General features: G+C 54.0%; 24 non-coding genes across 24 annotated transcripts; all 24 read right to left on the bottom strand.

The window, feature by feature from the left end:
• Positions 1-88: 88 nt before the first annotated feature.
• On the bottom strand, positions 89-208 carry LOC143783873 (5S ribosomal RNA). Its single transcript, XR_013217537.1, has one exon. It is a non-coding gene; the product is annotated as a 5S ribosomal RNA (ribosomal RNA).
• Positions 209-1,603: 1,395 nt separating this feature from the next.
• LOC143783994 (5S ribosomal RNA) lies at positions 1,604-1,722 on the bottom strand. Its single transcript, XR_013217652.1, has one exon. It is a non-coding gene; the product is annotated as a 5S ribosomal RNA (ribosomal RNA).
• Positions 1,723-1,928: 206 nt separating this feature from the next.
• Positions 1,929-2,048, bottom strand: LOC143783872 (5S ribosomal RNA). Its single transcript, XR_013217536.1, has one exon. It is a non-coding gene; the product is annotated as a 5S ribosomal RNA (ribosomal RNA).
• Positions 2,049-3,455: 1,407 nt separating this feature from the next.
• Positions 3,456-3,574, bottom strand: LOC143783982 (5S ribosomal RNA). The gene has a single exon (XR_013217641.1). It is a non-coding gene; the product is annotated as a 5S ribosomal RNA (ribosomal RNA).
• Positions 3,575-3,780: 206 nt separating this feature from the next.
• On the bottom strand, positions 3,781-3,900 carry LOC143783870 (5S ribosomal RNA). Its single transcript, XR_013217535.1, has one exon. It is a non-coding gene; the product is annotated as a 5S ribosomal RNA (ribosomal RNA).
• Positions 3,901-5,295: 1,395 nt separating this feature from the next.
• Positions 5,296-5,414, bottom strand: LOC143783970 (5S ribosomal RNA). The gene has a single exon (XR_013217630.1). It is a non-coding gene; the product is annotated as a 5S ribosomal RNA (ribosomal RNA).
• Positions 5,415-5,620: 206 nt separating this feature from the next.
• Positions 5,621-5,740, bottom strand: LOC143783869 (5S ribosomal RNA). The gene has a single exon (XR_013217534.1). It is a non-coding gene; the product is annotated as a 5S ribosomal RNA (ribosomal RNA).
• Positions 5,741-7,148: 1,408 nt separating this feature from the next.
• On the bottom strand, positions 7,149-7,267 carry LOC143783958 (5S ribosomal RNA). Its single transcript, XR_013217619.1, has one exon. It is a non-coding gene; the product is annotated as a 5S ribosomal RNA (ribosomal RNA).
• Positions 7,268-7,473: 206 nt separating this feature from the next.
• LOC143783868 (5S ribosomal RNA) lies at positions 7,474-7,593 on the bottom strand. Its single transcript, XR_013217533.1, has one exon. It is a non-coding gene; the product is annotated as a 5S ribosomal RNA (ribosomal RNA).
• A 1,407-nt stretch (positions 7,594-9,000) lies between these two features.
• On the bottom strand, positions 9,001-9,119 carry LOC143783946 (5S ribosomal RNA). The gene has a single exon (XR_013217608.1). It is a non-coding gene; the product is annotated as a 5S ribosomal RNA (ribosomal RNA).
• A 206-nt stretch (positions 9,120-9,325) lies between these two features.
• Positions 9,326-9,445, bottom strand: LOC143783867 (5S ribosomal RNA). Its single transcript, XR_013217532.1, has one exon. It is a non-coding gene; the product is annotated as a 5S ribosomal RNA (ribosomal RNA).
• Positions 9,446-10,852: 1,407 nt separating this feature from the next.
• Positions 10,853-10,971, bottom strand: LOC143783935 (5S ribosomal RNA). The gene has a single exon (XR_013217597.1). It is a non-coding gene; the product is annotated as a 5S ribosomal RNA (ribosomal RNA).
• Positions 10,972-11,177: 206 nt separating this feature from the next.
• On the bottom strand, positions 11,178-11,297 carry LOC143783866 (5S ribosomal RNA). The gene has a single exon (XR_013217531.1). It is a non-coding gene; the product is annotated as a 5S ribosomal RNA (ribosomal RNA).
• A 1,406-nt stretch (positions 11,298-12,703) lies between these two features.
• LOC143783923 (5S ribosomal RNA) lies at positions 12,704-12,822 on the bottom strand. The gene has a single exon (XR_013217586.1). It is a non-coding gene; the product is annotated as a 5S ribosomal RNA (ribosomal RNA).
• Positions 12,823-13,043: 221 nt separating this feature from the next.
• Positions 13,044-13,163, bottom strand: LOC143783864 (5S ribosomal RNA). The gene has a single exon (XR_013217529.1). It is a non-coding gene; the product is annotated as a 5S ribosomal RNA (ribosomal RNA).
• A 1,406-nt stretch (positions 13,164-14,569) lies between these two features.
• On the bottom strand, positions 14,570-14,688 carry LOC143783912 (5S ribosomal RNA). Its single transcript, XR_013217575.1, has one exon. It is a non-coding gene; the product is annotated as a 5S ribosomal RNA (ribosomal RNA).
• A 206-nt stretch (positions 14,689-14,894) lies between these two features.
• Positions 14,895-15,014, bottom strand: LOC143783863 (5S ribosomal RNA). Its single transcript, XR_013217528.1, has one exon. It is a non-coding gene; the product is annotated as a 5S ribosomal RNA (ribosomal RNA).
• Positions 15,015-16,420: 1,406 nt separating this feature from the next.
• Positions 16,421-16,539, bottom strand: LOC143783900 (5S ribosomal RNA). The gene has a single exon (XR_013217564.1). It is a non-coding gene; the product is annotated as a 5S ribosomal RNA (ribosomal RNA).
• Positions 16,540-16,745: 206 nt separating this feature from the next.
• Positions 16,746-16,865, bottom strand: LOC143783862 (5S ribosomal RNA). Its single transcript, XR_013217527.1, has one exon. It is a non-coding gene; the product is annotated as a 5S ribosomal RNA (ribosomal RNA).
• A 1,406-nt stretch (positions 16,866-18,271) lies between these two features.
• LOC143783888 (5S ribosomal RNA) lies at positions 18,272-18,390 on the bottom strand. The gene has a single exon (XR_013217552.1). It is a non-coding gene; the product is annotated as a 5S ribosomal RNA (ribosomal RNA).
• Positions 18,391-18,596: 206 nt separating this feature from the next.
• On the bottom strand, positions 18,597-18,716 carry LOC143783861 (5S ribosomal RNA). Its single transcript, XR_013217526.1, has one exon. It is a non-coding gene; the product is annotated as a 5S ribosomal RNA (ribosomal RNA).
• Positions 18,717-20,122: 1,406 nt separating this feature from the next.
• LOC143783877 (5S ribosomal RNA) lies at positions 20,123-20,241 on the bottom strand. Its single transcript, XR_013217541.1, has one exon. It is a non-coding gene; the product is annotated as a 5S ribosomal RNA (ribosomal RNA).
• Positions 20,242-20,447: 206 nt separating this feature from the next.
• LOC143783860 (5S ribosomal RNA) lies at positions 20,448-20,567 on the bottom strand. Its single transcript, XR_013217525.1, has one exon. It is a non-coding gene; the product is annotated as a 5S ribosomal RNA (ribosomal RNA).
• Positions 20,568-21,974: 1,407 nt separating this feature from the next.
• On the bottom strand, positions 21,975-22,093 carry LOC143783816 (5S ribosomal RNA). Its single transcript, XR_013217484.1, has one exon. It is a non-coding gene; the product is annotated as a 5S ribosomal RNA (ribosomal RNA).
• Between the last annotated feature and the right edge of the window lie 23 nt (positions 22,094-22,116).

Below are 22,116 nucleotides of genomic sequence, written 5' to 3'. Positions count from 1 at the left end.
GGCTTGGGGCTTCCAGCCTCTAGGTTACTTAAGGTCGGTGTCTGGCAAGGAGCCGCTCTATACTAGCCGAGCAAGATGTCATCAAAACTGTCTACAGCACCTGGTGTTCCCAGGAGGTCTCCCATCCAAGTACTGTCCAAGCCCAGCCCTGCTTTGCTTCCGAGATCGGACGAGATCGGGCGTATCCAGGGTGGTGTGGCCAGTAGACGCGGCTTGGCCCATCGCCTGGCCAGCCTTCCTCAGGCTCGCGTGGTGGCGAGAACTCTGACCATGTGGAGGCGGGCTCCGAAGGGCCCATGCAAAGGCTGGGCTGCCCCTATAGGCGTTGTTTGTTTTGCAGTGAAACACCTGCCGCAGCAGGGCCTGAGCATCAGGTGTCTTTAAAAATGGCTCGACGCAGGGTCTCCTGCAGGCTAAAGGTACCGTCACATTAAGCGACTTAACAACGATAACGATAGCGATCTGTGACGTTGCAGCGTCCTGGATAGCGATATCGTTGTGTTTGACACGCAGCAGCGATCTGGATCCTGCTGTGATATCGCTGGTCGTTGCTGAAAGTCCAGAACTTTATTTGGTCGTCAGATCGGCGTGTATCGTCGTGTTTGACAGCAAAAGCAACGATGCCAGCAATGTTTTACAATGGTAACCAGGGCAAATATCGAGTTACTAAGCGCAGGGCCGCGCTTAGTAACACGATATTTACCCTGGTTACCATTGTAAAAGTAAAAAAAAAACACTACATACTCACCCTCTGATGTCTGTCACGTCCCCCGGCGTCCGCGCTGCTGCTCATAGCTTTCTGCACTGACTGTGTCAGTGCCGGCCGGAAAGCAAAGCACAGCGGTGACGTCACCGCTGTGCTTTAGGGCCGGCGATTACTCAGTGCAGGGAAGCGGACGCCGGGGGACGCGGCAGACACTGGAATGTAAGTATGTACTGTTTTTTTTTTTTACATTTACACTGGTAACCAGGGTAAACATCGGGTTACTAAGCGCGGCCCTGCGCTTAGTAACCCGATGTTTACCCTGGTTACCCGGGGACTTCGGCATCGTTGGTCACTGGAGAGCTGTCTGTGTGACAGCTCTCCAGCGACCACACAGCGACGCTGCAGCGATCGGCATCGTTGTCGATATCGCTGCAGCGTCGCTTAATGTGACGGTACCTTTAACCATTCATCTGGGGGGGGGGGACGTGACAGAAAGAGCAAGCTGGAGCAGCAACTTGAGGTGGATCGAGACGTCCAGGAGCGAATGAAGGAAGAGGGTGAGATGGTTGCGAGTGACTGTGAGCTGCTCTTCAGGGGAGTCGTGTTGCCTGCAAAGGTGTTCTGCTTGCTTCGGCCTGTAAACTGGCCACCAGGTTGCCGGCGGTTGCTTCCAAGCCCGCAGGAGGCGCTGGTCCTGTTGAAAAGAAGTAAGTAAATAAGCAACAATGCTGGAGGCCCACGGTGATGAGAAGGATGCTGGCATTTTGCAAGGATGGAATAGCGCAAGAGTGAAAGCAAATGACAAGAAGAAAGAAGCATGTGTGCCCTTGTGAAAGGGAATGGAAAAAAGGCATAGAGTAGAGTGACCCCTGCTGGTGGAAGGAAGGAAAAAGCAAAAGCCTACAGCACCTGGTATTCCCAGGCGGTCTCCCATCCAAGTACTAACCAGGCCCGACCCTGCTTAGCTTCCGAGATCAGACGAGATCGGGCGTGTTCAGGGTGGTGTGGCCGTAGGCAGAGACAAGCCTCTCACTTGCTGCTTTTCTACTTTGCACTCTGGCTGCCCTGTCCTGTCCAGTCCAGTGCTCAGCAAAAGGCCCTTTTGTGCTTTCCTTTCTCTTCACGGACTTGTGGGGCTTGGGGCTTCCAGCCTCTAGGTTGCTTAAGGTCGGTGTCTGGCAAGGAGCCGCTCTATACTAGCCGAGCAAGATGTCATCAAAACTGTCTACAGCACCTGGTGTTCCCAGGAGGTCTCCCATCCAAGTACTGTCCAAGCCCAGCCCTGCTTTGCTTCCGAGATCGGACGAGATCGGGCGTATCCAGGGTGGTGTGGCCAGTAGACGCTGCTTGGCCCATCGCCTGGCCAGCCTTCCTCAGGCTCGCGTGGTGGCGAGAACTCTGACCATGTGGAGGCGGGCTCCGAAGGGCCCATGCAAAGGCTGGGCTGCCCCTATAGGCGTTGTTTGTTTTGCAGTGAAACACCTGCCGCAGCAGGGCCTGAGCATCAGGTGTCTTTAAAAATGGCTCGACGCAGGGTCTCCTGCAGGCTAAAGGTACCGTCACATTAAGCGACTTAACAACGATAACGATAGCGATCTGTGACGTTGCAGCGTCCTGGATAGCGATATCGTTGTGTTTGACACGCAGCAGCGATCTGGATCCTGCTGTGATATCGCTGGTCGTTGCTGAAAGTCCAGAACTTTATTTGGTCGTCAGATCGGCGTGTATCGTCGTGTTTGACAGCAAAAGCAACGATGCCAGCAATGTTTTACAATGGTAACCAGGGCAAATATCGAGTTACTAAGCGCAGGGCCGCGCTTAGTAACACGATATTTACCCTGGTTACCATTGTAAAAGTAAAAAAAAAACACTACATACTCACCCTCTGATGTCTGTCACGTCCCCCGGCGTCCGCGCTGCTGCTCATAGCTTTCTGCACTGACTGTGTCAGTGCCGGCCGGAAAGCAAAGCACAGCGGTGACGTCACCGCTGTGCTTTAGGGCCGGCGCTTACACAGTGCAGGGAAGCGGACGCCGGGGGACGCGGCAGACACTGGAATGTAAGTATGTACTGTTTTTTTTTTTTTACATTTACACTGGTAACCAGGGTAAACATCGGGTTACTAAGCGCGGCCCTGCGCTTAGTAACCCGATGTTTACCCTGGTTACCCGGGGACTTCGGCATCGTTGGTCACTGGAGAGCTGTCTGTGTGACAGCTCTCCAGCGACCACACAGCGACGCTGCAGCGATCGGCATCGTTGTCGATATCGCTGCAGCGTCGCTTAATGTGACGGTACCTTTAACCATTCATCTGGGGGGGGGGGGACGTGACAGAAAGAGCAAGCTGGAGCAGCAACTTGAGGTGGATCGAGACGTCCAGGAGCGAATGAAGGAAGAGGGTGAGATGGTTGCGAGTGACTGTGAGCTGCTCTTCAGGGGAGTCGTGTTGCCTGCAAAGGTGTTCTGCTTGCTTCGGCCTGTAAACTGGCCACCAGGTTGCCGGCGGTTGCTTCCAAGCCCGCAGGAGGCGCTGGTCCTGTTGAAAAGAAGCCTAGTATTAAAAGTAAATAAGCAACAATGCTGGAGGCCCACGGTGATGAGAAGGATGCTGGCATTTTGCAAGGATGGAATAGCGCAAGAGTGAAAGCAAATGACAAGAAGAAAGAAGCATGTGTGCCCTTGTGAAAGGGAATGGAAAAAAGGCATAGAGGAGAGTGACCCCTGCTGGTGGAAGGAAGGAAAAAGCAAAAGCCTACAGCACCTGGTATTCCCAGGCGGTCTCCCATCCAAGTACTAACCAGGCCCGACCCTGCTTAGCTTCCGAGATCAGACGAGATCGGGCGTGTTCAGGGTGGTGTGGCCGTAGGCAGAGACAAGCCTCTCACTTGCTGCTTTTCTACTTTGCACTCTGGCTGCCCTGTCCTGTCCAGTCCAGTGCTCAGCAAGAGGCCCTTTTGTGCTTTCCTTTCTCTTCACGGACTTGTGGGGCTTGGGGCTTCCAGCCTCTAGGTTGCTTAAGGTCGGTGTCTGGCAAGGAGCCGCTCTATACTAGCCGAGCAAGATGTCATCAAAACTGTCTACAGCACCTGGTGTTCCCAGGAGGTCTCCCATCCAAGTACTGTCCAAGCCCAGCCCTGCTTTGCTTCCGAGATCGGACGAGATCGGGCGTATCCAGGGTGGTGTGGCCAGTAGACGCTGCTTGGCCCATCGCCTGGCCAGCCTTCCTCAGGCTCGCGTGGTGGCGAGAACTCTGACCATGTGGAGGCGGGCTCCGAAGGGCCCATGCAAAGGCTGGGCTGCCCCTATAGGCGTTGTTTGTTTTGCAGTGAAACACCTGCCGCAGCAGGGCCTGAGCATCAGGTGTCTTTAAAAATGGCTCGACGCAGGGTCTCCTGCAGGCTAAAGGTACCGTCACATTAAGCGACTTAACAACGATAACGATAGCGATCTGTGACGTTGCAGCGTCCTGGATAGCGATATCGTTGTGTTTGACACGCAGCAGCGATCTGGATCCTGCTGTGATATCGCTGGTCGTTGCTGAAAGTCCAGAACTTTATTTGGTCGTCAGATCGGCGTGTATCGTCGTGTTTGACAGCAAAAGCAACGATGCCAGCAATGTTTTACAATGGTAACCAGGGCAAATATCGAGTTACTAAGCGCAGGGCCGCGCTTAGTAACACGATATTTACCCTGGTTACCATTGTAAAAGTAAAAAAAAAACACTACATACTCACCCTCTGATGTCTGTCACGTCCCCCGGCGTCCGCGCTGCTGCTCATAGCTTTCTGCACTGACTGTGTCAGTGCCGGCCGGAAAGCAAAGCACAGCGGTGACGTCACCGCTGTGCTTTAGGGCCGGCGATTACTCAGTGCAGGGAAGCGGACGCCGGGGGACGCGGCAGACACTGGAATGTAAGTATGTACTGTTTTTTTTTTTTACATTTACACTGGTAACCAGGGTAAACATCGGGTTACTAAGCGCGGCCCTGCGCTTAGTAACCCGATGTTTACCCTGGTTACCCGGGGACTTCGGCATCGTTGGTCACTGGAGAGCTGTCTGTGTGACAGCTCTCCAGCGACCACACAGCGACGCTGCAGCGATCGGCATCGTTGTCGATATCGCTGCAGCGTCGCTTAATGTGACGGTACCTTTAACCATTCATCTGGGGGGGGGGGACGTGACAGAAAGAGCAAGCTGGAGCAGCAACTTGAGGTGGATCGAGACGTCCAGGAGCGAATGAAGGAAGAGGGTGAGATGGTTGCGAGTGACTGTGAGCTGCTCTTCAGGGGAGTCGTGTTGCCTGCAAAGGTGTTCTGCTTGCTTCGGCCTGTAAACTGGCCACCAGGTTGCCGGCGGTTGCTTCCAAGCCCGCAGGAGGCGCTGGTCCTGTTGAAAAGAAGTAAGTAAATAAGCAACAATGCTGGAGGCCCACGGTGATGAGAAGGATGCTGGCATTTTGCAAGGATGGAATAGCGCAAGAGTGAAAGCAAATGACAAGAAGAAAGAAGCATGTGTGCCCTTGTGAAAGGGAATGGAAAAAAGGCATAGAGTAGAGTGACCCCTGCTGGTGGAAGGAAGGAAAAAGCAAAAGCCTACAGCACCTGGTATTCCCAGGCGGTCTCCCATCCAAGTACTAACCAGGCCCGACCCTGCTTAGCTTCCGAGATCAGACGAGATCGGGCGTGTTCAGGGTGGTGTGGCCGTAGGCAGAGACAAGCCTCTCACTTGCTGCTTTTCTACTTTGCACTCTGGCTGCCCTGTCCTGTCCAGTCCAGTGCTCAGCAAGAGGCCCTTTTGTGCTTTCCTTTCTCTTCACGGACTTGTGGGGCTTGGGGCTTCCAGCCTCTAGGTTGCTTAAGGTCGGTGTCTGGCAAGGAGCCGCTCTATACTAGCCGAGCAAGATGTCATCAAAACTGTCTACAGCACCTGGTGTTCCCAGGAGGTCTCCCATCCAAGTACTGTCCAAGCCCAGCCCTGCTTTGCTTCCGAGATCGGACGAGATCGGGCGTATCCAGGGTGGTGTGGCCAGTAGACGCTGCTTGGCCCATCGCCTGGCCAGCCTTCCTCAGGCTCGCGTGGTGGCGAGAACTCTGACCATGTGGAGGCGGGCTCCGAAGGGCCCATGCAAAGGCTGGGCTGCCCCTATAGGCGTTGTTTGTTTTGCAGTGAAACACCTGCCGCAGCAGGGCCTGAGCATCAGGTGTCTTTAAAAATGGCTCGACGCAGGGTCTCCTGCAGGCTAAAGGTACCGTCACATTAAGCGACTTAACAACGATAACGATAGCGATCTGTGACGTTGCAGCGTCCTGGATAGCGATATCGTTGTGTTTGACACGCAGCAGCGATCTGGATCCTGCTGTGATATCGCTGGTCGTTGCTGAAAGTCCAGAACTTTATTTGGTCGTCAGATCGGCGTGTATCGTCGTGTTTGACAGCAAAAGCAACGATGCCAGCAATGTTTTACAATGGTAACCAGGGCAAATATCGAGTTACTAAGCGCAGGGCCGCGCTTAGTAACACGATATTTACCCTGGTTACCATTGTAAAAGTAAAAAAAAAACACTACATACTCACCCTCTGATGTCTGTCACGTCCCCCGGCGTCCGCGCTGCTGCTCATAGCTTTCTGCACTGACTGTGTCAGTGCCGGCCGGAAAGCAAAGCACAGCGGTGACGTCACCGCTGTGCTTTAGGGCCGGCGCTTACACAGTGCAGGGAAGCGGACGCCGGGGGACGCGGCAGACACTGGAATGTAAGTATGTACTGTTTTTTTTTTTTTACATTTACACTGGTAACCAGGGTAAACATCGGGTTACTAAGCGCGGCCCTGCGCTTAGTAACCCGATGTTTACCCTGGTTACCCGGGGACTTCGGCATCGTTGGTCACTGGAGAGCTGTCTGTGTGACAGCTCTCCAGCGACCACACAGCGACGCTGCAGCGATCGGCATCGTTGTCGATATCGCTGCAGCGTCGCTTAATGTGACGGTACCTTTAACCATTCATCTGGGGGGGGGGGGGACGTGACAGAAAGAGCAAGCTGGAGCAGCAACTTGAGGTGGATCGAGACGTCCAGGAGCGAATGAAGGAAGAGGGTGAGATGGTTGCGAGTGACTGTGAGCTGCTCTTCAGGGGAGTCGTGTTGCCTGCAAAGGTGTTCTGCTTGCTTCGGCCTGTAAACTGGCCACCAGGTTGCCGGCGGTTGCTTCCAAGCCCGCAGGAGGCGCTGGTCCTGTTGAAAAGAAGCCTAGTATTAAAAGTAAATAAGCAACAATGCTGGAGGCCCACGGTGATGAGAAGGATGCTGGCATTTTGCAAGGATGGAATAGCGCAAGAGTGAAAGCAAATGACAAGAAGAAAGAAGCATGTGTGCCCTTGTGAAAGGGAATGGAAAAAAGGCATAGAGGAGAGTGACCCCTGCTGGTGGAAGGAAGGAAAAAGCAAAAGCCTACAGCACCTGGTATTCCCAGGCGGTCTCCCATCCAAGTACTAACCAGGCCCGACCCTGCTTAGCTTCCGAGATCAGACGAGATCGGGCGTGTTCAGGGTGGTGTGGCCGTAGGCAGAGACAAGCCTCTCACTTGCTGCTTTTCTACTTTGCACTCTGGCTGCCCTGTCCTGTCCAGTCCAGTGCTCAGCAAGAGGCCCTTTTGTGCTTTCCTTTCTCTTCACGGACTTGTGGGGCTTGGGGCTTCCAGCCTCTAGGTTGCTTAAGGTCGGTGTCTGGCAAGGAGCCGCTCTATACTAGCCGAGCAAGATGTCATCAAAACTGTCTACAGCACCTGGTGTTCCCAGGAGGTCTCCCATCCAAGTACTGTCCAAGCCCAGCCCTGCTTTGCTTCCGAGATCGGACGAGATCGGGCGTATCCAGGGTGGTGTGGCCAGTAGACGCTGCTTGGCCCATCGCCTGGCCAGCCTTCCTCAGGCTCGCGTGGTGGCGAGAACTCTGACCATGTGGAGGCGGGCTCCGAAGGGCCCATGCAAAGGCTGGGCTGCCCCTATAGGCGTTGTTTGTTTTGCAGTGAAACACCTGCCGCAGCAGGGCCTGAGCATCAGGTGTCTTTAAAAATGGCTCGACGCAGGGTCTCCTGCAGGCTAAAGGTACCGTCACATTAAGCGACTTAACAACGATAACGATAGCGATCTGTGACGTTGCAGCGTCCTGGATAGCGATATCGTTGTGTTTGACACGCAGCAGCGATCTGGATCCTGCTGTGATATCGCTGGTCGTTGCTGAAAGTCCAGAACTTTATTTGGTCGTCAGATCGGCGTGTATCGTCGTGTTTGACAGCAAAAGCAACGATGCCAGCAATGTTTTACAATGGTAACCAGGGCAAATATCGAGTTACTAAGCGCAGGGCCGCGCTTAGTAACCCGATATTTACCCTGGTTACCATTGTAAAAGTAAAAAAAAAACACTACATACTCACCCTCTGATGTCTGTCACGTCCCCCGGCGTCCGCGCTGCTGCTCATAGCTTTCTGCACTGACTGTGTCAGTGCCGGCCGGAAAGCAAAGCACAGCGGTGACGTCACCGCTGTGCTTTAGGGCCGGCGCTTACACAGTGCAGGGAAGCGGACGCCGGGGGACGCGGCAGACACTGGAATGTAAGTATGTACTGTTTTTCTTTTTTTACATTTACACTGGTAACCAGGGTAAACATCGGGTTACTAAGCGCGGCCCTGCGCTTAGTAACCCGATGTTTACCCTGGTTACCCGGGGACTTCGGCATCGTTGGTCACTGGAGAGCTGTCTGTGTGACAGCTCTCCAGCGACCACACAGCGACGCTGCAGCGATCGGCATCGTTGTCGATATCGCTGCAGCGTCGCTTAATGTGACGGTACCTTTAACCATTCATCTGGGGGGGGGGGGACGTGACAGAAAGAGCAAGCTGGAGCAGCAACTTGAGGTGGATCGAGACGTCCAGGAGCGAATGAAGGAAGAGGGTGAGATGGTTGCGAGTGACTGTGAGCTGCTCTTCAGGGGAGTCGTGTTGCCTGCAAAGGTGTTCTGCTTGCTTCGGCCTGTAAACTGGCCACCAGGTTGCCGGCGGTTGCTTCCAAGCCCGCAGGAGGCGCTGGTCCTGTTGAAAAGAAGCGTAGTATTAAAAGTAAATAAGCAACAATGCTGGAGGCCCACGGTGATGAGAAGGATGCTGGCATTTTGCAAGGATGGAATAGCGCAAGAGTGAAAGCAAATGACAAGAAGAAAGAAGCATGTGTGCCCTTGTGAAAGGGAATGGAAAAAAGGCATAGAGGAGAGTGACCCCTGCTGGTGGAAGGAAGGAAAAAGCAAAAGCCTACAGCACCTGGTATTCCCAGGCGGTCTCCCATCCAAGTACTAACCAGGCCCGACCCTGCTTAGCTTCCGAGATCAGACGAGATCGGGCGTGTTCAGGGTGGTGTGGCCGTAGGCAGAGACAAGCCTCTCACTTGCTGCTTTTCTACTTTGCACTCTGGCTGCCCTGTCCTGTCCAGTCCAGTGCTCAGCAAGAGGCCCTTTTGTGCTTTCCTTTCTCTTCACGGACTTGTGGGGCTTGGGGCTTCCAGCCTCTAGGTTGCTTAAGGTCGGTGTCTGGCAAGGAGCCGCTCTATACTAGCCGAGCAAGATGTCATCAAAACTGTCTACAGCACCTGGTGTTCCCAGGAGGTCTCCCATCCAAGTACTGTCCAAGCCCAGCCCTGCTTTGCTTCCGAGATCGGACGAGATCGGGCGTATCCAGGGTGGTGTGGCCAGTAGACGCTGCTTGGCCCATCGCCTGGCCAGCCTTCCTCAGGCTCGCGTGGTGGCGAGAACTCTGACCATGTGGAGGCGGGCTCCGAAGGGCCCATGCAAAGGCTGGGCTGCCCCTATAGGCGTTGTTTGTTTTGCAGTGAAACACCTGCCGCAGCAGGGCCTGAGCATCAGGTGTCTTTAAAAATGGCTCGACGCAGGGTCTCCTGCAGGCTAAAGGTACCGTCACATTAAGCGACTTAACAACGATAACGATAGCGATCTGTGACGTTGCAGCGTCCTGGATAGCGATATCGTTGTGTTTGACACGCAGCAGCGATCTGGATCCTGCTGTGATATCGCTGGTCGTTGCTGAAAGTCCAGAACTTTATTTGGTCGTCAGATCGGCGTGTATCGTCGTGTTTGACAGCAAAAGCAACGATGCCAGCAATGTTTTACAATGGTAACCAGGGCAAATATCGAGTTACTAAGCGCAGGGCCGCGCTTAGTAACCCGATATTTACCCTGGTTACCATTGTAAAAGTAAAAAAAAAACACTACATACTCACCCTCTGATGTCTGTCACGTCCCCCGGCGTCCGCGCTGCTGCTCATAGCTTTCTGCACTGACTGTGTCAGTGCCGGCCGGAAAGCAAAGCACAGCGGTGACGTCACCGCTGTGCTTTAGGGCCGGCGCTTACACAGTGCAGGGAAGCGGACGCCGGGGGACGCGGCAGACACTGGAATGTAAGTATGTACTGTTTTTCTTTTTTTACATTTACACTGGTAACCAGGGTAAACATCGGGTTACTAAGCGCGGCCCTGCGCTTAGTAACCCGATGTTTACCCTGGTTACCCGGGGACTTCGGCATCGTTGGTCACTGGAGAGCTGTCTGTGTGACAGCTCTCCAGCGACCACACAGCGACGCTGCAGCGATCGGCATCGTTGTCGATATCGCTGCAGCGTCGCTTAATGTGACGGTACCTTTAACCATTCATCTGGGGGGGGGGGGACGTGACAGAAAGAGCAAGCTGGAGCAGCAACTTGAGGTGGATCGAGACGTCCAGGAGCGAATGAAGGAAGAGGGTGAGATGGTTGCGAGTGACTGTGAGCTGCTCTTCAGGGGAGTCGTGTTGCCTGCAAAGGTGTTCTGCTTGCTTCGGCCTGTAAACTGGCCACCAGGTTGCCGGCGGTTGCTTCCAAGCCCGCAGGAGGCGCTGGTCCTGTTGAAAAGAAGCGTAGTATTAAAAGTAAATAAGCAACAATGCTGGAGGCCCACGGTGATGAGAAGGATGCTGGCATTTTGCAAGGATGGAATAGCGCAAGAGTGAAAGCAAATGACAAGAAGAAAGAAGCATGTGTGCCCTTGTGAAAGGGAATGGAAAAAAGGCATAGAGGAGAGTGACCCCTGCTGGTGGAAGGAAGGAAAAAGCAAAAGCCTACAGCACCTGGTATTCCCAGGCGGTCTCCCATCCAAGTACTAACCAGGCCCGACCCTGCTTAGCTTCCGAGATCAGACGAGATCGGGCGTGTTCAGGGTGGTGTGGCCGTAGGCAGAGACAAGCCTCTCACTTGCTGCTTTTCTACTTTGCACTCTGGCTGCCCTGTCCTGTCCAGTCCAGTGCTCAGCAAGAGGCCCTTTTGTGCTTTCCTTTCTCTTCACGGACTTGTGGGGCTTGGGGCTTCCAGCCTCTAGGTTGCTTAAGGTCGGTGTCTGGCAAGGAGCCGCTCTATACTAGCCGAGCAAGATGTCATCAAAACTGTCTACAGCACCTGGTGTTCCCAGGAGGTCTCCCATCCAAGTACTGTCCAAGCCCAGCCCTGCTTTGCTTCCGAGATCGGACGAGATCGGGCGTATCCAGGGTGGTGTGGCCAGTAGACGCTGCTTGGCCCATCGCCTGGCCAGCCTTCCTCAGGCTCGCGTGGTGGCGAGAACTCTGACCATGTGGAGGCGGGCTCCGAAGGGCCCATGCAAAGGCTGGGCTGCCCCTATAGGCGTTGTTTGTTTTGCAGTGAAACACCTGCCGCAGCAGGGCCTGAGCATCAGGTGTCTTTAAAAATGGCTCGACGCAGGGTCTCCTGCAGGCTAAAGGTACCGTCACATTAAGCGACTTAACAACGATAACGATAGCGATCTGTGACGTTGCAGCGTCCTGGATAGCGATATCGTTGTGTTTGACACGCAGCAGCGATCTGGATCCTGCTGTGATATCGCTGGTCGTTGCTGAAAGTCCAGAACTTTATTTGGTCGTCAGATCGGCGTGTATCGTCGTGTTTGACAGCAAAAGCAACGATGCCAGCAATGTTTTACAATGGTAACCAGGGCAAATATCGAGTTACTAAGCGCAGGGCCGCGCTTAGTAACCCGATATTTACCCTGGTTACCATTGTAAAAGTAAAAAAAAAACACTACATACTCACCCTCTGATGTCTGTCACGTCCCCCGGCGTCCGCGCTGCTGCTCATAGCTTTCTGCACTGACTGTGTCAGTGCCGGCCGGAAAGCAAAGCACAGCGGTGACGTCACCGCTGTGCTTTAGGGCCGGCGCTTACACAGTGCAGGGAAGCGGACGCCGGGGGACGCGGCAGACACTGGAATGTAAGTATGTACTGTTTTTTTTTTTTTACATTTACACTGGTAACCAGGGTAAACATCGGGTTACTAAGCGCGGCCCTGCGCTTAGTAACCCGATGTTTACCCTGGTTACCCGGGGACTTCGGCATCGTTGGTCACTGGAGAGCTGTCTGTGTGACAGCTCTCCAGCGACCACACAGCGACGCTGCAGCGATCGGCATCGTTGTCGATATCGCTGCAGCGTCGCTTAATGTGACGGTACCTTTAACCATTCATCTGGGGGGGGGGGACGTGACAGAAAGAGCAAGCTGGAGCAGCAACTTGAGGTGGATCGAGACGTCCAGGAGCGAATGAAGGAAGAGGGTGAGATGGTTGCGAGTGACTGTGAGCTGCTCTTCAGGGGAGTCGTGTTGCCTGCAAAGGTGTTCTGCTTGCTTCGGCCTGTAAACTGGCCACCAGGTTGCCGGCGGTTGCTTCCAAGCCCGCAGGAGGCGCTGGTCCTGTTGAAAAGAAGCCTAGTATTAAAAGTAAATAAGCAACAATGCTGGAGGCCCACGGTGATGAGAAGGATGCTGGCATTTTGCAAGGATGGAATAGCGCAAGAGTGAAAGCAAATGACAAGAAGAAAGAAGCATGTGTGCCCTTGTGAAAGGGAATGGAAAAAAGGCATAGAGGAGAGTGACCCCTGCTGGTGGAAGGAAGGAAAAAGCAAAAGCCTACAGCACCTGGTATTCCCAGGCGGTCTCCCATCCAAGTACTAACCAGGCCCGACCCTGCTTAGCTTCCGAGATCAGACGAGATCGGGCGTGTTCAGGGTGGTGTGGCCGTAGGCAGAGACAAGCCTCTCACTTGCTGCTTTTCTACTTTGCACTCTGGCTGCCCTGTCCTGTCCAGTCCAGTCCAGTCCAGTCCAGTGCTCAGCAAGAGGCCCTTTTGTGCTTTCCTTTCTCTTCACGGACTTGTGGGGCTTGGGGCTTCCAGCCTCTAGGTTGCTTAAGGTCGGTGTCTGGCAAGGAGCCGCTCTATACTAGCCGAGCAAGATGTCATCAAAACTGTCTACAGCACCTGGTGTTCCCAGGAGGTCTCCCATCCAAGTACTGTCCAAGCCCAGCCCTGCTTTGCTTCCGAGATCGGACGAGATCGGGCGTATCCAGGGTGGTGTGGCCAGTAGACGCTGCTTGGCCCATCGCCTGGCCAGCCTTCCTCAGGCTCGCGTGGTGGCGAGAACTCTGACCATGTGGAGGCGGGCTCCGAAGGGCCCATGCAAAGGCTGGGCTGCCCCTATAGGCGTTGTTTGTTTTGCAGTGAAACACCTGCCGCAGCAGGGCCTGAGCATCAGGTGTCTTTAAAAATGGCTCGACGCAGGGTCTCCTGCAGGCTAAAGGTACCGTCACATTAAGCGACTTAACAACGATAACGATAGCGATCTGTGACGTTGCAGCGTCCTGGATAGCGATATCGTTGTGTTTGACACGCAGCAGCGATCTGGATCCTGCTGTGATATCGCTGGTCGTTGCTGAAAGTCCAGAACTTTATTTGGTCGTCAGATCGGCGTGTATCGTCGTGTTTGACAGCAAAAGCAACGATGCCAGCAATGTTTTACAATGGTAACCAGGGCAAATATCGAGTTACTAAGCGCAGGGCCGCGCTTAGTAACACGATATTTACCCTGGTTACCATTGTAAAAGTAAAAAAAAAACACTACATACTCACCCTCTGATGTCTGTCACGTCCCCCGGCGTCCGCGCTGCTGCTCATAGCTTTCTGCACTGACTGTGTCAGTGCCGGCCGGAAAGCAAAGCACAGCGGTGACGTCACCGCTGTGCTTTAGGGCCGGCGCTTACACAGTGCAGGGAAGCGGACGCCGGGGGACGCGGCAGACACTGGAATGTAAGTATGTACTGTTTTTTTTTTTTTACATTTACACTGGTAACCAGGGTAAACATCGGGTTACTAAGCGCGGCCCTGCGCTTAGTAACCCGATGTTTACCCTGGTTACCCGGGGACTTCGGCATCGTTGGTCACTGGAGAGCTGTCTGTGTGACAGCTCTCCAGCGACCACACAGCGACGCTGCAGCGATCGGCATCGTTGTCGATATCGCTGCAGCGTCGCTTAATGTGACGGTACCTTTAACCATTCATCTGGGGGGGGGGGACGTGACAGAAAGAGCAAGCTGGAGCAGCAACTTGAGGTGGATCGAGACGTCCAGGAGCGAATGAAGGAAGAGGGTGAGATGGTTGCGAGTGACTGTGAGCTGCTCTTCAGGGGAGTCGTGTTGCCTGCAAAGGTGTTCTGCTTGCTTCGGCCTGTAAACTGGCCACCAGGTTGCCGGCGGTTGCTTCCAAGCCCGCAGGAGGCGCTGGTCCTGTTGAAAAGAAGCCTAGTATTAAAAGTAAATAAGCAACAATGCTGGAGGCCCACGGTGATGAGAAGGATGCTGGCATTTTGCAAGGATGGAATAGCGCAAGAGTGAAAGCAAATGACAAGAAGAAAGAAGCATGTGTGCCCTTGTGAAAGGGAATGGAAAAAAGGCATAGAGGAGAGTGACCCCTGCTGGTGGAAGGAAGGAAAAAGCAAAAGCCTACAGCACCTGGTATTCCCAGGCGGTCTCCCATCCAAGTACTAACCAGGCCCGACCCTGCTTAGCTTCCGAGATCAGACGAGATCGGGCGTGTTCAGGGTGGTGTGGCCGTAGGCAGAGACAAGCCTCTCACTTGCTGCTTTTCTACTTTGCACTCTGGCTGCCCTGTCCTGTCCAGTCCAGTGCTCAGCAAGAGGCCCTTTTGTGCTTTCCTTTCTCTTCACGGACTTGTGGGGCTTGGGGCTTCCAGCCTCTAGGTTGCTTAAGGTCGGTGTCTGGCAAGGAGCCGCTCTATACTAGCCGAGCAAGATGTCATCAAAACTGTCTACAGCACCTGGTGTTCCCAGGAGGTCTCCCATCCAAGTACTGTCCAAGCCCAGCCCTGCTTTGCTTCCGAGATCGGACGAGATCGGGCGTATCCAGGGTGGTGTGGCCAGTAGACGCTGCTTGGCCCATCGCCTGGCCAGCCTTCCTCAGGCTCGCGTGGTGGCGAGAACTCTGACCATGTGGAGGCGGGCTCCGAAGGGCCCATGCAAAGGCTGGGCTGCCCCTATAGGCGTTGTTTGTTTTGCAGTGAAACACCTGCCGCAGCAGGGCCTGAGCATCAGGTGTCTTTAAAAATGGCTCGACGCAGGGTCTCCTGCAGGCTAAAGGTACCGTCACATTAAGCGACTTAACAACGATAACGATAGCGATCTGTGACGTTGCAGCGTCCTGGATAGCGATATCGTTGTGTTTGACACGCAGCAGCGATCTGGATCCTGCTGTGATATCGCTGGTCGTTGCTGAAAGTCCAGAACTTTATTTGGTCGTCAGATCGGCGTGTATCGTCGTGTTTGACAGCAAAAGCAACGATGCCAGCAATGTTTTACAATGGTAACCAGGGCAAATATCGAGTTACTAAGCGCAGGGCCGCGCTTAGTAACCCGATATTTACCCTGGTTACCATTGTAAAAGTAAAAAAAAAACACTACATACTCACCCTCTGATGTCTGTCACGTCCCCCGGCGTCCGCGCTGCTGCTCATAGCTTTCTGCACTGACTGTGTCAGTGCCGGCCGGAAAGCAAAGCACAGCGGTGACGTCACCGCTGTGCTTTAGGGCCGGCGCTTACACAGTGCAGGGAAGCGGACGCCGGGGGACGCGGCAGACACTGGAATGTAAGTATGTACTGTTTTTTTTTTTTTACATTTACACTGGTAACCAGGGTAAACATCGGGTTACTAAGCGCGGCCCTGCGCTTAGTAACCCGATGTTTACCCTGGTTACCCGGGGACTTCGGCATCGTTGGTCACTGGAGAGCTGTCTGTGTGACAGCTCTCCAGCGACCACACAGCGACGCTGCAGCGATCGGCATCGTTGTCGATATCGCTGCAGCGTCGCTTAATGTGACGGTACCTTTAACCATTCATCTGGGGGGGGGGGACGTGACAGAAAGAGCAAGCTGGAGCAGCAACTTGAGGTGGATCGAGACGTCCAGGAGCGAATGAAGGAAGAGGGTGAGATGGTTGCGAGTGACTGTGAGCTGCTCTTCAGGGGAGTCGTGTTGCCTGCAAAGGTGTTCTGCTTGCTTCGGCCTGTAAACTGGCCACCAGGTTGCCGGCGGTTGCTTCCAAGCCCGCAGGAGGCGCTGGTCCTGTTGAAAAGAAGCCTAGTATTAAAAGTAAATAAGCAACAATGCTGGAGGCCCACGGTGATGAGAAGGATGCTGGCATTTTGCAAGGATGGAATAGCGCAAGAGTGAAAGCAAATGACAAGAAGAAAGAAGCATGTGTGCCCTTGTGAAAGGGAATGGAAAAAAGGCATAGAGGAGAGTGACCCCTGCTGGTGGAAGGAAGGAAAAAGCAAAAGCCTACAGCACCTGGTATTCCCAGGCGGTCTCCCATCCAAGTACTAACCAGGCCCGACCCTGCTTAGCTTCCGAGATCAGACGAGATCGGGCGTGTTCAGGGTGGTGTGGCCGTAGGCAGAGACAAGCCTCTCACTTGCTGCTTTTCTACTTTGCACTCTGGCTGCCCTGTCCTGTCCAGTCCAGTGCTCAGCAAGAGGCCCTTTTGTGCTTTCCTTTCTCTTCACGGACTTGTGGGGCTTGGGGCTTCCAGCCTCTAGGTTGCTTAAGGTCGGTGTCTGGCAAGGAGCCGCTCTATACTAGCCGAGCAAGATGTCATCAAAACTGTCTACAGCACCTGGTGTTCCCAGGAGGTCTCCCATCCAAGTACTGTCCAAGCCCAGCCCTGCTTTGCTTCCGAGATCGGACGAGATCGGGCGTATCCAGGGTGGTGTGGCCAGTAGACGCTGCTTGGCCCATCGCCTGGCCAGCCTTCCTCAGGCTCGCGTGGTGGCGAGAACTCTGACCATGTGGAGGCGGGCTCCGAAGGGCCCATGCAAAGGCTGGGCTGCCCCTATAGGCGTTGTTTGTTTTGCAGTGAAACACCTGCCGCAGCAGGGCCTGAGCATCAGGTGTCTTTAAAAATGGCTCGACGCAGGGTCTCCTGCAGGCTAAAGGTACCGTCACATTAAGCGACTTAACAACGATAACGATAGCGATCTGTGACGTTGCAGCGTCCTGGATAGCGATATCGTTGTGTTTGACACGCAGCAGCGATCTGGATCCTGCTGTGATATCGCTGGTCGTTGCTGAAAGTCCAGAACTTTATTTGGTCGTCAGATCGGCGTGTATCGTCGTGTTTGACAGCAAAAGCAACGATGCCAGCAATGTTTTACAATGGTAACCAGGGCAAATATCGAGTTACTAAGCGCAGGGCCGCGCTTAGTAACCCGATATTTACCCTGGTTACCATTGTAAAAGTAAAAAAAAAACACTACATACTCACCCTCTGATGTCTGTCACGTCCCCCGGCGTCCGCGCTGCTGCTCATAGCTTTCTGCACTGACTGTGTCAGTGCCGGCCGGAAAGCAAAGCACAGCGGTGACGTCACCGCTGTGCTTTAGGGCCGGCGCTTACACAGTGCAGGGAAGCGGACGCCGGGGGACGCGGCAGACACTGGAATGTAAGTATGTACTGTTTTTTTTTTTTTACATTTACACTGGTAACCAGGGTAAACATCGGGTTACTAAGCGCGGCCCTGCGCTTAGTAACCCGATGTTTACCCTGGTTACCCGGGGACTTCGGCATCGTTGGTCACTGGAGAGCTGTCTGTGTGACAGCTCTCCAGCGACCACACAGCGACGCTGCAGCGATCGGCATCGTTGTCGATATCGCTGCAGCGTCGCTTAATGTGACGGTACCTTTAACCATTCATCTGGGGGGGGGGGACGTGACAGAAAGAGCAAGCTGGAGCAGCAACTTGAGGTGGATCGAGACGTCCAGGAGCGAATGAAGGAAGAGGGTGAGATGGTTGCGAGTGACTGTGAGCTGCTCTTCAGGGGAGTCGTGTTGCCTGCAAAGGTGTTCTGCTTGCTTCGGCCTGTAAACTGGCCACCAGGTTGCCGGCGGTTGCTTCCAAGCCCGCAGGAGGCGCTGGTCCTGTTGAAAAGAAGCCTAGTATTAAAAGTAAATAAGCAACAATGCTGGAGGCCCACGGTGATGAGAAGGATGCTGGCATTTTGCAAGGATGGAATAGCGCAAGAGTGAAAGCAAATGACAAGAAGAAAGAAGCATGTGTGCCCTTGTGAAAGGGAATGGAAAAAAGGCATAGAGGAGAGTGACCCCTGCTGGTGGAAGGAAGGAAAAAGCAAAAGCCTACAGCACCTGGTATTCCCAGGCGGTCTCCCATCCAAGTACTAACCAGGCCCGACCCTGCTTAGCTTCCGAGATCAGACGAGATCGGGCGTGTTCAGGGTGGTGTGGCCGTAGGCAGAGACAAGCCTCTCACTTGCTGCTTTTCTACTTTGCACTCTGGCTGCCCTGTCCTGTCCAGTCCAGTGCTCAGCAAGAGGCCCTTTTGTGCTTTCCTTTCTCTTCACGGACTTGTGGGGCTTGGGGCTTCCAGCCTCTAGGTTGCTTAAGGTCGGTGTCTGGCAAGGAGCCGCTCTATACTAGCCGAGCAAGATGTCATCAAAACTGTCTACAGCACCTGGTGTTCCCAGGAGGTCTCCCATCCAAGTACTGTCCAAGCCCAGCCCTGCTTTGCTTCCGAGATCGGACGAGATCGGGCGTATCCAGGGTGGTGTGGCCAGTAGACGCTGCTTGGCCCATCGCCTGGCCAGCCTTCCTCAGGCTCGCGTGGTGGCGAGAACTCTGACCATGTGGAGGCGGGCTCCGAAGGGCCCATGCAAAGGCTGGGCTGCCCCTATAGGCGTTGTTTGTTTTGCAGTGAAACACCTGCCGCAGCAGGGCCTGAGCATCAGGTGTCTTTAAAAATGGCTCGACGCAGGGTCTCCTGCAGGCTAAAGGTAACGTCACATTAAGCGACTTAACAACGATAACGATAGCGATCTGTGACGTTGCAGCGTCCTGGATAGCGATATCGTTGTGTTTGACACGCAGCAGCGATCTGGATCCTGCTGTGATATCGCTGGTCGTTGCTGAAAGTCCAGAACTTTATTTGGTCGTCAGATCGGCGTGTATCGTCGTGTTTGACAGCAAAAGCAACGATGCCAGCAATGTTTTACAATGGTAACCAGGGCAAATATCGAGTTACTAAGCGCAGGGCCGCGCTTAGTAACCCGATATTTACCCTGGTTACCATTGTAAAAGTAAAAAAAAAACACTACATACTCACCCTCTGATGTCTGTCACGTCCCCCGGCGTCCGCGCTGCTGCTCATAGCTTTCTGCACTGACTGTGTCAGTGCCGGCCGGAAAGCAAAGCACAGCGGTGACGTCACCGCTGTGCTTTAGGGCCGGCGCTTACACAGTGCAGGGAAGCGGACGCCGGGGGACGCGGCAGACACTGGAATGTAAGTATGTACTGTTTTTTTTTTTTTACATTTACACTGGTAACCAGGGTAAACATCGGGTTACTAAGCGCGGCCCTGCGCTTAGTAACCCGATGTTTACCCTGGTTACCCGGGGACTTCGGCATCGTTGGTCACTGGAGAGCTGTCTGTGTGACAGCTCTCCAGCGACCACACAGCGACGCTGCAGCGATCGGCATCGTTGTCGATATCGCTGCAGCGTCGCTTAATGTGACGGTACCTTTAACCATTCATCTGGGGGGGGGGGACGTGACAGAAAGAGCAAGCTGGAGCAGCAACTTGAGGTGGATCGAGACGTCCAGGAGCGAATGAAGGAAGAGGGTGAGATGGTTGCGAGTGACTGTGAGCTGCTCTTCAGGGGAGTCGTGTTGCCTGCAAAGGTGTTCTGCTTGCTTCGGCCTGTAAACTGGCCACCAGGTTGCCGGCGGTTGCTTCCAAGCCCGCAGGAGGCGCTGGTCCTGTTGAAAAGAAGCCTAGTATTAAAAGTAAATAAGCAACAATGCTGGAGGCCCACGGTGATGAGAAGGATGCTGGCATTTTGCAAGGATGGAATAGCGCAAGAGTGAAAGCAAATGACAAGAAGAAAGAAGCATGTGTGCCCTTGTGAAAGGGAATGGAAAAAAGGCATAGAGGAGAGTGACCCCTGCTGGTGGAAGGAAGGAAAAAGCAAAAGCCTACAGCACCTGGTATTCCCAGGCGGTCTCCCATCCAAGTACTAACCAGGCCCGACCCTGCTTAGCTTCCGAGATCAGACGAGATCGGGCGTGTTCAGGGTGGTGTGGCCGTAGGCAGAGACAAGCCTCTCACTTGCTGCTTTTCTACTTTGCACTCTGGCTGCCCTGTCCTGTCCAGTCCAGTGCTCAGCAAGAGGCTTTTTTGTGCTTTCCTTTCTCTTCACGGACTTGTGGGGCTTGGGGCTTCCAGCCTCTAGGTTGCTTAAGGTCGGTGTCTGGCAAGGAGCCGCTCTATACTAGCCGAGCAAGATGTCATCAAAACTGTCTACAGCACCTGGTGTTCCCAGGAGGTCTCCCATCCAAGTACTGTCCAAGCCCAGCCCTGCTTTGCTTCCGAGATCGGACGAGATCGGGCGTATCCAGGGTGGTGTGGCCAGTAGACGCTGCTTGGCCCATCGCCTGGCCAGCCTTCCTCAGGCTCGCGTGGTGGCGAGAACTCTGACCATGTGGAGGCGGGCTCCGAAGGGCCCATGCAAAGGCTGGGCTGCCCCTATAGGCGTTGTTTGTTTTGCAGTGAAACACCTGCCGCAGCAGGGCCTGAGCATCAGGTGTCTTTAAAAATGGCTCGACGCAGGGTCTCCTGCAGGCTAAAGGTACCGTCACATTAAGCGACTTAACAACGATAACGATAGCGATCTGTGACGTTGCAGCGTCCTGGATAGCGATATCGTTGTGTTTGACATGCAGCAGCGATCTGGATCCTGCTGTGATATCGCTGGTCGTTGCTGAAAGTCCAGAACTTTATTTGGTCGTCAGATCGGCGTGTATCGTCGTGTTTGACAGCAAAAGCAACGATGCCAGCAATGTTTTACAATGGTAACCAGGGCAAATATCGAGTTACTAAGCGCAGGGCCGCGCTTAGTAACACGATATTTACCCTGGTTACCATTGTAAAAGTAAAAAAAAAACACTACATACTCACCCTCTGATGTCTGTCACGTCCCCCGGCGTCCGCGCTGCTGCTCATAGCTTTCTGCACTGACTGTGTCAGTGCCGGCCGGAAAGCAAAGCACAGCGGTGACGTCACCGCTGTGCTTTAGGGCCGGCGCTTACACAGTGCAGGGAAGCGGACGCCGGGGGACGCGGCAGACACTGGAATGTAAGTATGTACTGTTTTTTTTTTTTTACATTTACACTGGTAACCAGGGTAAACATCGGGTTACTAAGCGCGGCCCTGCGCTTAGTAACCCGATGTTTACCCTGGTTACCCGGGGACTTCGGCATCGTTGGTCACTGGAGAGCTGTCTGTGTGACAGCTCTCCAGCGACCACACAGCGACGCTGCAGCGATCGGCATCGTTGTCGATATCGCTGCAGCGTCGCTTAATGTGACGGTACCTTTAACCATTCATCTGGGGGGGGGGGGACGTGACAGAAAGAGCAAGCTGGAGCAGCAACTTGAGGTGGATCGAGACGTCCAGGAGCGAATGAAGGAAGAGGGTGAGATGGTTGCGAGTGACTGTGAGCTGCTCTTCAGGGGAGTCGTGTTGCCTGCAAAGGTGTTCTGCTTGCTTCGGCCTGTAAACTGGCCACCAGGTTGCCGGCGGTTGCTTCCAAGCCCGCAGGAGGCGCTGGTCCTGTTGAAAAGAAGCCTAGTATTAAAAGTAAATAAGCAACAATGCTGGAGGCCCACGGTGATGAGAAGGATGCTGGCATTTTGCAAGGATGGAATAGCGCAAGAGTGAAAGCAAATGACAAGAAGAAAGAAGCATGTGTGCCCTTGTGAAAGGGAATGGAAAAAAGGCATAGAGGAGAGTGACCCCTGCTGGTGGAAGGAAGGAAAAAGCAAAAGCCTACAGCACCTGGTATTCCCAGGCGGTCTCCCATCCAAGTACTAACCAGGCCCGACCCTGCTTAGCTTCTGAGATCAGACGAGATCGGGCGTGTTCAGGGTGGAGTGGCCGTAGGCAGAGACAAGCCTCTCACTTGCTG

This window comes from Ranitomeya variabilis, chromosome 6 (genome assembly GCF_051348905.1).
Source record: "Ranitomeya variabilis isolate aRanVar5 chromosome 6, aRanVar5.hap1, whole genome shotgun sequence".
NCBI classification, from domain to species: Eukaryota; Metazoa; Chordata; class Amphibia; order Anura; family Dendrobatidae; genus Ranitomeya; species Ranitomeya variabilis.
This window is presented reverse-complemented; position numbering and strand designations above follow the sequence as displayed.